Source organism: Apteryx mantelli, chromosome 2, assembly GCF_036417845.1.
Source record: "Apteryx mantelli isolate bAptMan1 chromosome 2, bAptMan1.hap1, whole genome shotgun sequence".
NCBI classification, from domain to species: domain Eukaryota; kingdom Metazoa; phylum Chordata; class Aves; order Apterygiformes; family Apterygidae; genus Apteryx; species Apteryx mantelli.
Window position 1 is genome coordinate 7,014,133 of NC_089979.1, and position 10,463 is coordinate 7,024,595.

Genomic DNA, 10,463 nt, shown 5'->3' on the forward strand with positions numbered 1-10,463 from the left:
CTCATTTTCCTGTAGATTTTGCTACTTTGTGTGAAAGCCTTCAATGGTCAAGTTTTCCTTCTAGCAGCACACCTGAACCATGCCATGATCCTTATACTTACCTGTGCCTTTTTTGGAAACACAAAAGGCAACAGAAAATCAATCAGCAACTGAAAATCATCCTTCAGTCAAGAGTGCAGTTTTAGAAGTCAATGTCTTAATGCCCTAAAGGTAAGTTTGAAATATCCACTCTTTTTTCCCCCCAGAAGCATATTCCTGCCTGCATGCAGAAGTTTCTTTACTCCCTGCCAATACAAATGTGAGCGAGGCTGTGTAGTGAACTAGTTTAATAAAGTATTTTGAGTTAAAAATAATCCTTCTCTCACCCCCAGAAAAAGTTCTAAATCATTTTACTGAACAAATTTCTAATCAATATTTGTTGCAGCGCTATTGAAAGAAAGCAAAGCAGAGAGCCAGGTGATGATAGCAGCTGCGATGGGGTGGGGTGGGGTGGGGTGGGGTGGGGCGAGGACTATTCTTAAACCAGCTCTGTTGCTAAAGAGAAGGCACCTTACACCATTCCTCCTGGGAAATGCTCTTGAGGTGATCAAGTAACGTGAACCAATTACTCCATTTGGGATGAATCTATATATTAAAACTAAGCCTTTCCTGTGCTCATAGTAAATAGGATCTTCCCAGCTGAGCTGGGGTGTCCTCTCAGCAGTGTAACAGTCACTGTCACTAGTGAGCAAAGTTTATGTTTGCTGTGTATAAATGGTATGTATCAATCATTTACCCTACAGGATGATAATCTTATTCTCTGGGGATACAAGTCTCTAGCACACAATATATTAACTTTTTAAAAAGATACCATTTCTCATAGATTACGTAGGTTATTATTATTTTCATCCTTGACCTTCTGTGACAGAACTTTTATCTCACTCATTAGACTCTGAGTAGGTGCCTGTTGTCTTAATGATTGCCAGATGGGTGGTCTTCAAAAATTTTCACAAATGTTATATGTGGCCGAGCTGAACAAAATGTTTGTCTGAACTAGCTGACATGTCCTTCATGGAGAAACACTTATTTTGTTGGGAGGATTAAAAGCAATATGTGTAAATAAATCTGATTTCATTGTGATGAGTCAACTGAGATTGTTGCACAAGCCTTCACAATGTGCTTTTTTTTTTCTTTTTTTTCCCCCTTTTTCTCCCCCCCTGAAGACTACATTCCATGACAAATAGCTAAAGAACATGCTATGGTTTTATTTTTTCTTCTTTTAGTGCAAAACAGTATTAGTAAAAGCAAACGTTGAGGCCTAGGGAAGGAACACAGGAACACATGTGTGCTGTGCAGTCTCTCCCCTCCTGCGTCATGTCAGTGATGATGTCCTTAGCAGGACTGCAGTGTCACAGTACCTTTGAGGTGGGCTCCATGATAGTCTCCGGACATCTGAAATTTTCAGGTTAGTTTTCCATTTCTTTAGGGTATGGCTGGAGGAGGAGGTTTGTAATGTATGATTTGTGGACAGCTGAACACTACATTTGTGGGGACACACGATAACTTATGGGAAGCATCTTTATACATCAAAAACTACTTTATGTTCAGCTCTTGGTAAAAGAGGGATAATGCACAGTAGTAACTGATTTATAAAATATTTTCTTTTGCCAGCTACATTTATACCCAACCCACATCTTGCTCTACGCTTGTGCTTTGCAAAGCCTCTGTGGAAGAATTTAAGAAAGCCAAACCCCAAACATGACTGTTTGAAAACTATAAAGAAAAACACTAGAAAAAGCTAGGAATTGCAGCAGTGACTGTGCAGCTAGGCATCTCATGACTGTGTATACGTAGCAAATGCTTTCAAGGCACCATTGTGCACTTTTTTGGTATTATTTGTTCTGAGTGAAGTACAATCACCAAAATATATGCCTCATGCAAACAGAGGAAATGAAAAGCTACAGGAGGTACGATAGGTATGTTGCTTTGTGTCCATCTGTGTGAAGTATTTCTATTATTTGTTCTGTATTCTCTTTTCTCTCTGTTACTACCTGACTTGCATTAGTACCTGCCTGTCTTTCACCACAGCCGTATCTCTCAGCTTTCACTGCGGCGCATTACAAATTCTTTGTGCTTCCCCATTGCACTGGTCTCAGGCAGGGCTGGGAGCAGGAGATGGCAAGGGGTGACTCTTTCATCCTTTCTGTGCTATTGCTGTACCTCAGTGGTGGAGCTCACCTTGCAGATGGAGAAGGACAGCGTGAGCGCGGAAAGCGGCATGCCCACTCTCAACCCCGTTCTTGTCCTCTTACGTTTTCTCGAGGACAAAAGTTCATTGAGTACAGTGTTTAGTTCTGCTATGGAGTTTTCTTTCTTCCTATTCAAAGGCAGTGACAGCAGAGCAGTGTTGTGGTGTCCAGCATGAAAAATACTGCTCGTAGAAGTGCTTTCCACTCTCAGATCTGTTTAGTTTTCTCATATCTCACACCTATCAGGCAGAGCAACAAACATCAGAGAAAACAAAGCAAAAGTCAAAAAGCGAGCTAAGTGCCTCTAAACTTCTTTTTTTCCCTCTTTTCCTCCTAGGCAGCCTTGCATTGTTAGCCATCTCTGACCTGTCAGTGAGAGCAGGAAGCTGAAATGCCTGTGTCCACGTACATTGAAATTGTGATAGGAGGGAAAAAAAAAAATCTCTACCATAAGTAATTCTATGTTCAAAGTGAAGAAAACAAGTTGGAAGTGCACTCTGGCAAAGGAATAGGAGAAGGGTGGCTCATTAGTCAGACAGAAGACAAGAAAAAATGCTCTGAAACAAGCGTTGAAGAAGGACGCAGGAAATAAGAAAATGATCCTTGTGCTTGTTAACAGGCAGAGACAGTGGTGGAGCTACCTAAGGAGGCAGTCCACATTTATTTCGCATAGTGGGGGATAATTTTTTTTTAGATCTGAACAGGTCACAAGCTGCACATGGGTAGACTTGACAGCACAAGAAAACACTGCATAATATTAGTGAAATAACCCATCATGGAGAGCTGCCGGTGTATGTTTCACCTTCAGGTATAAGGTTATTATATACAACAAATCGAGCATTTATCTTCCTGCACATGAGATAACACCACTTCTATATACTCAGTTAAACCTTTCAACTTCTGTTCTATTCTATCCCATTCTGTTCTGTTCTAGACCATCTTTCTAGTATCCAAGGACCTTCCACAGTGTTTTAAATGATAGGATCAACAACTCTCAAAAGCTGATTTTTCTCTCACTTACCCCTTGAGAGTATTTGAAATGCTGTGGGTTTTTTTGCTTTATGTTTTCCTTTTTTTCCAAAGCATGTTGGTAGGTGTTGTTAGAGAAAGCACTTAGAGGGAGAAGTGGTGAGACTTATGGCAGTTCCAAGTTTCTGAAGTGAATTACTTCACAGCCTTGGACTGGCCCCTGAAAATATTCCATTTTTCTATCATTTGCTCTCTTGTATCCATAGACAGCTCCTTTGTGCTGAGGGACTAAAACTGTCACACAGATTCTTCATCTCAGAGATTTCGATCTTTTTTTTTTTTTCCTTAAATATCCTAAGCCAGTTGCTGGAGTATTTTGAAGAGCACGTGCAAGACCTTGAACTCGATTCATTTTCTAACAAGAGGCAGTGTATAGTGGGCTGCAGCCTGTTCTGCTCTGGAGATGCACCATGGTAGTATGTCCCATTTAGAGCTCTAAGCATTATAAGCCTTGTGCCCTGGCAGGTCAAATGCTGTGGCTAAAAGGTGACAAAAACATGAAGAACCACTAGGATACAACAGCATCTCTGAAAGAAAACATGATCTGTAGGAGCTGATGTGGATGTGAAGAATCCCTGTGCAATGAGAACTTAACTTGCTGGAATTATGAACTTCCAAATTTGAAAAATATGATTTTTAATACAGAACATAGTAAAAATAAAGGTTGATTTTATTTTCCTTCTGCTTTTTTTAAGCCATTAGGTTTCGTTCCTAACAATAGAGGAAATATTTCTGCTGAAGACAAATCATTGCTATAGATATACAGGTTTCCACAAAGCTTTTGATGGGAAGAAAAAAAAACCAACCTATATATACATATAAATGCACACATATGCATTTATGTGTATACCTGTGTGTGTGCATTGTGTGGGAGAAAGATGTATTGGGAAAGGAAGAAGTCAAGGAAGCGGGGAGATCAGCAAGGAAGCAAGGAAGCTAGGGAGACCTAGCTGTGTTTGGCTCCAAGACCTGCCTGCCTGATTTAGAGTGAGGTATAACAAACTAGAAGCCTATTACCCACACTGTTTTTGACAAAATCCTGTTTAGTTCAGGTTTGTTCTTTTTCATATGCCAAGTGAAAACAAAAATGAGACCTGAAAATGCCAGTGAAATGGAATTCTTGTCCCCCGTTCAACTTCACTCATTTCACTTTTAATTTTCCTACCAGCTGTACTACAAACTCAATCACATATGCACAATAGACAGCAAAAATGTAGCTATGACAAATCTGAAGACAAGAAGGAGTACCACAGAAAACAAAATCTGAAAATTATCCTCCTCTCCTTCCATAACTCTCTGAAGGAGAAGATTTTAGAACAGTAAAACCACTGTCATTTCTGCTGAATCAAAATGGAATTATTTCACCCTTATCTGTTAATTTACATCACACTGATTTAAATAACTAGACTGTGCAGATGATCACCAAAACAGAAATGCTGCTAGAAATTTTATAATTGTATAATTATAATGGTATGAACTTTAACATATGATCGGTCACTTTTGCTGTCTTCATTTTTGGCACTGATCACAGTTAATATGGTTTTGTTTTCCAAAGGAGTGTGAACCATGACATTTGGAAAACCCTTTCCACCAAACTGATTACTTAAAATCATTAATCATTCATGAAAATGTAAACTCTTTACTTCTTTTCAAATGAATAAGTGAAAATTAAAGGAATTACAGAATTTGGTCTCAAATTTTACTTCAGAGGAACTACAATAACAAAACAGAGATGAGAATTTAACTTTGAGTCAGAGGACATTTTTTTCTTATCCTTGAGCCTGAAATTCACGACCATTTTCTAAAGATCTTATCTCCTTCTCAACTTTTGCCCTTAAAAAAAAAAAAAACAAAAACAAAAAAAATCCTTTTGAATCCTGATAGTGTTGCATGTGTGCCCAGTTTATCTGGAAGAGACCATCTCTAGAAAGAATGTGTTTTTCACTTTATCTATTCTGAAACTGGAGAAAAATGGACTCTTGGCCTGGAAAGTGGTAATCTTGTGCTAAATTTACATTACTACTGAGAGTGGGATTAGACAACCATCAATATATTACACCAAGTCAGGAGGGGGGAGAGCATTACTAAAGGACTTTACCCACCCGCTTGTGTTCTGTCTGAAACAACTCAACTTTCTAAAGTAATACTAAACTTCACCTCCAGATCCCCAAACTTCTCTGCTGAAGATAACATTTTCAACATTTTCAGTGTGTGAACTTCTAAAAATTTTGAAAGAAGATCCAAATGTGCCTTAAAAGTATTCAAAAGACACTGAAGCATACTTACCAACACTGGTCTTTGCCAAGTGCAATAACTTTGCTCTTCAAAACAAAGTTCTTCAAGCTTTACCGTTAGCAAGCTCTCAGATAGCTGCACAGATTTTCATGAACCAGCCCTGCCTGCCCGTCATCCTTGTAATCTCCCTTTTTATGTCTTGCATTGTTTGGTAAAGGAAGTCCCTGAACAGATTCACTTGATCAAACAAGCATGTTTTCATTGAAAAGCCCAGTCTGGTGATGGGCAGCCTTCTCTGAAATAACGGTAAAACCAGCCAACTTGTAGACAGCCATACTATAAGCATTTTGCTTGTCTCTGGGTTTCTTCAGTTCCCTGAGTGTGCCACTGGACTCCTATACACAGTAAGGTCAGCGGGTTGTGACATCCACCAAAGGACTCTTTTTTGATAAATGGAGGAGAAGTGAGGCTGTAGGTGAATGACGGAAACCTACTAACATTCAAATATTTTACACAAGAATGTGAGACTAAGGCCTGGAAGAGACCTCTGGGTTTATTGGGTCCACTGGTCACAGCCTTGTATGAAACAGTCACCCAGGTACCAGCTGCGGTTAAAGCAGAGTGCACACTGTAAGCAATAACCTTACCCAGGTCTGCCAACCCTCTTACAAAGAATCCTTTAACCCAGATGCCAAGGTTCATTGTATGTAAAAGAAGGAGGATTAAAATGAGGTCCAACCTAGACATGTTAGAAGGTGTCACGTGGAAATATACTCTTTCACCCAGCTCTCATCTTCCAGACAAATTTTACAGTCAGTGTTTTAAATGAATTTGATCCTAATACTTTATGTAGCTGATTAACATACAGATGTATGTTCAAAAACAATCTCAAACATGCTGGTGTGAGATCATTAACATCTACTGTCTACATATTGGGACCGAAAGATTTTCAAGAAACTCTTTTACAGCCAAGATGAACGCAGTATTCTGTTCTGCTTCCTCAATATTTATTAAAGAAGATGTCTTCTTTAAATGGAATTTAAAATACATATAAGAATGCGGAGAAGTTTGGGACCAGCTTCATACAGGTAATCATCAATGCTTCAACTGAAAAAAAAAAAACCAATCTACATTCAAGCATGTCCCATCAAGCAAAGGAAAGGTAATGCTCTCGGTTTAAGTCAAGACTACGAAGAGCAGTTGGATACTCCATAGAACCATGCTGGCAGCTGAATGCTAATTGGTACAGTGACACATCAGATTTTTTTTTTCCCCCTTCAGTTTTCATTTTGCAGCAAATGTAATTGTGTTTTAAGTTTCATGGACAAATCCACAAAAAGGACCCACATAGGTGTCAGGGCTGTGAGGAACAGGGTTTTTGCACTCCATATAGGCAGTTGGGATGTTACTACTGCTGAGCACCTGATATCTGCAGGGCAGACCTGCAGGTAGGCAGTAAAGATTACCTGCATCTGACTAATAAATCCGTGTACCCTCGCCCAGCCCATGTTGAAGGGGTCAAGAGTCTGGGGATGGAGGTTGCTCTGGGTTTGGAGGATGCTGAAGAAGCCTGCAGGGCTGCAGTCTGCTCCCTGATGGATTTGGAAGTTGGCTGGGAGCCATGGGGAGCTCAGCAGTGCCGGCTGGTAGTGATCTGCTGGGCAGCAAGTCGGGGTCAGGACTGGGCCCAGAGACAGTGATCAGAGTCGGATCACCATCTGCCCAGCAAGTCTGCACCAATGAGGCTAAGGTTAAGCCAGGAAGCCATGGTTTTGGGTCCAGGTCAGAACTGGGGAGGTACGACACTGAGCACAGCCATAGCTGCTACGCCGCCGCGATATAGCACCCACGGGTGTCAGTGGAGATGCCTCTGCTTGGAAGCAGCTCTGAAGGGAAGGAAGAACAGGCCCTGTTGTCTAGCTGTCTTCACAACTGCTCATTTCTGGGACAGAGCTGACCTTGGCCAGCCGAAATGCTTAACTCAGCCAACTAACCTCCTGCAAGGGGGAAGTCTGCTCAGGGCCCTAACAATACAGTATTGTGTTCAATAAATAGTTTGGAAATGCAACCAAAAATAAATAAATATTTCTAAGGCATTGCATAGCTTTTTTTTTTTTTTTAATCCAGTCTGTTTTTCCCTCTTGTGTTATTGTTCATTTCATTATCAGACCGTAGAAATATTTTGCTTCCAAAATCATATATGAAGTGGTTCATTTTAGAATGGCTATCATGGAGGCAAAAGACTCTTAGCTGTGCTATTTCATGCAGCAGCTGAGGAGGAGTTAACTCCTGTTCTTGCAATGCAGCACTGCTGTCACTGAATGAACCACATGAGACCTGATTACGAATTCTTTTTTTGCCTGTTCTATAACATTCCACCTGCTACAGAAGTGGTCATATCACTAAAACAGAGATTTTTCAGGAAGAGAGCTTTCCTTCACTTGAAATTTGTGTATTTTAAATAGACACTACTTGCATTGGTACCAAGGTGCTTTATCTGCTATAAGAATGCCCTAACCACCTTCGAGTGATCTGGAATAAATCTCACTGTCTCTCCCTTTGAAGGTGTTTGATTTGTAATAGGATATGAAGTATGCATTGATCTTAAAGATGATGGTTTTATAGCCTGGTGTTAAGAAGTCTGCATTGCTCCTGTATTAGTAGGATTCATTTGACCAAAGGAGATGCCTTCAGTATGGATCTATATATCTATATCTGAGTTATATGGGCTCACCTTATATCCGCTTGAGAGAAATTGGCCCTTCTAGGCTACAGCTCAATTTTTCCTAGAACTGATGTCTATATCTCTCCAATCAGTGTAAGAATAGTCTAGGGTGACCAGCCTAGTGCAGCTGTTGAAAGTCAGATGAGATGATTTCCCTTCCAGGAGAGACATTCATGTGTCCTTTCTTAATTTGATTCAGATAATTGCTTTGCTCTCATAATTTCCTTTTCCTAGGAAAGTAACCTAACCAGGAAGGAGGGAGAATGGACAGCGGTCATTTCCCTCTTTAGGTGTCGGCAGTTCTAGACCATCTTTTCCAATACTGTAGTATCTACAGGGAGTCAGCCACTGAGACAACACAGGTGTGTAATACGACCCCTATGGTTATGTCAGTTAAACTTCTGAAATATGTAAGACCTTGATTCAGGCTGCCGGTTTCTGGGTATATTCAGTAGTCAACTACAGGACAAAAAAGTAATCATTGTTTTGTGATTTCTTAATTATTTATTTTTATCTCTGACAAGGCATTTACTTTCTATCTATTAATTATTTGTATTGCAGAGTATTTGGCCACTAGGCTCCAATTTGCAAGGCGCTGGATGAACCCAAGGCAGTGACAGCCTTCACAAGCAGCACACAAGAAGTGAGAGGCAACGCAGTTTGCTTGAGCTCACAGAGCAAACCAGGGTTACACTAAAAGATAGAAAATATTCTGAGCCCTATTCCTGTGCTTTATGCATTGGATTGCATTCACTTTTTTTTTCTTTCTTTTTAATGTTGATCCATGTCAAAGTCACCAATAAAATCAGGACCCTGTAAAAGCATACCATGACACATTTTTATCTTCCGAGACAGCCATTAAAAAAAAAAAAAAGCTACTTATCTTCTTCCGTGATGCCATGCTTTCTGATTTTGATAATTAGAATCATACAATTAAATTCCTTTATCTCTCAGGAATATCAGATTTTTACCTGAGTGTTCCTTGATGCATATGAATAAGGGTGTATGTGTGTGTATGCGTGTGAAACCCTGCAGAAGCAAAGTATTTGCCATCCATCTAATCTATGACAGTCTACACCATTTGCAAATATTTCTGATATTTTGCCTTTGCAGGACATATTGTATATACAATAAAGCAAACAAGAGTCTGGATTCTACCTGTTATTAACATCCTATCTCTCAGGAATTACTGCCCAACTATTAAATGGTTCACCCACGAAACAGGCAAATTTAATAGGATCAATTTTCTTCAGTGATATTCTGTTCAATGTGAAACTTTATCCATAGCAACGGAGATTCTAAATTCATGCTTAAGGCTAGAAAAGCAAGACGTTTTATCATTAGTGTTCAGCATGGCTAGACAGTTCTGTTGAAGCCAATTATTAGCCAGTGTTTCTATGTGGAAGTGAGCTGGTAAAAGTTAATGTACTCAGGAAAGGGGGAAAAAAATCTGATTCAGTTCACGGCAGGAATTCCCAATGACTAGCTAACATACAGCTATAATGTCATTACTGTCATACTTATCTTAAATTAGAAGGATACAAGGGAAGTAGTAAGCATTCACTGTTTCAAAGTGAACAGGTTCCCCTGCCATTGCCATCAGAGCTCCCAGGCTTCCCATTTACTTACACTAGTAAATAATTAAAAAAAAAAAAAAAAAGCTATAAAAAGCACACAGATGCCCCAAATAACCAAATAAATCAGTGTTGAACTCTTAATCTGTATTCACATTGTCAATGATAATAAGGCAGAATGAACTGCTGAGCTACCTGCCTAAAGAAGACACTTATATCGTGCTGCCCCACATTTCAGAAAAGAAGGGGATACTTATTTAACTTGATTTTGAAGAAAGAGGATGACCTGTAATGCACCCTTGTGCATTACAGAGCCCTAATGAGAGTACTTTCCCTAGAAACACTACCTTACCTCTAATTTTATGAAATTCATCTGCCACCTTTTTGCCAACTCAATTTTGTGAGATTCTGGAGACACAAAATTTAACTACTAAAAAGATCTTGTCTGTAACTTGATAATTGCACTGTTAAAAGTCTTTCTGAAAATCCTGATTTATAAAGTGTATTGGATCCCCTTGACGGACACTGTTATAGAGCTCCAGTAGGCCTGTGAGTCAGGATTTCCCTTTACAGAAGCCACACTGACTGCCCGAGAGACTGTCTTTATCCATGTGCTCAATGTGTTTATTCTTTATTACAAAATTTATAGAGTAATCACTTCCCACTACCTAA

General features: G+C 39.6%; 1 long non-coding RNA gene across 1 annotated transcript; it reads left to right on the forward strand.

The window, feature by feature from the left end:
* Nucleotides 1-1,834: 1,834 nt before the first annotated feature.
* Nucleotides 1,835-8,898, forward strand: LOC136991367 (uncharacterized). Its single transcript, XR_010883564.1, has 3 exons — nucleotides 1,835-1,946; nucleotides 8,452-8,579; nucleotides 8,779-8,898. It is a non-coding gene; the product is annotated as an uncharacterized lncRNA (long non-coding RNA).
* Nucleotides 8,899-10,463: the final 1,565 nt, after the last annotated feature.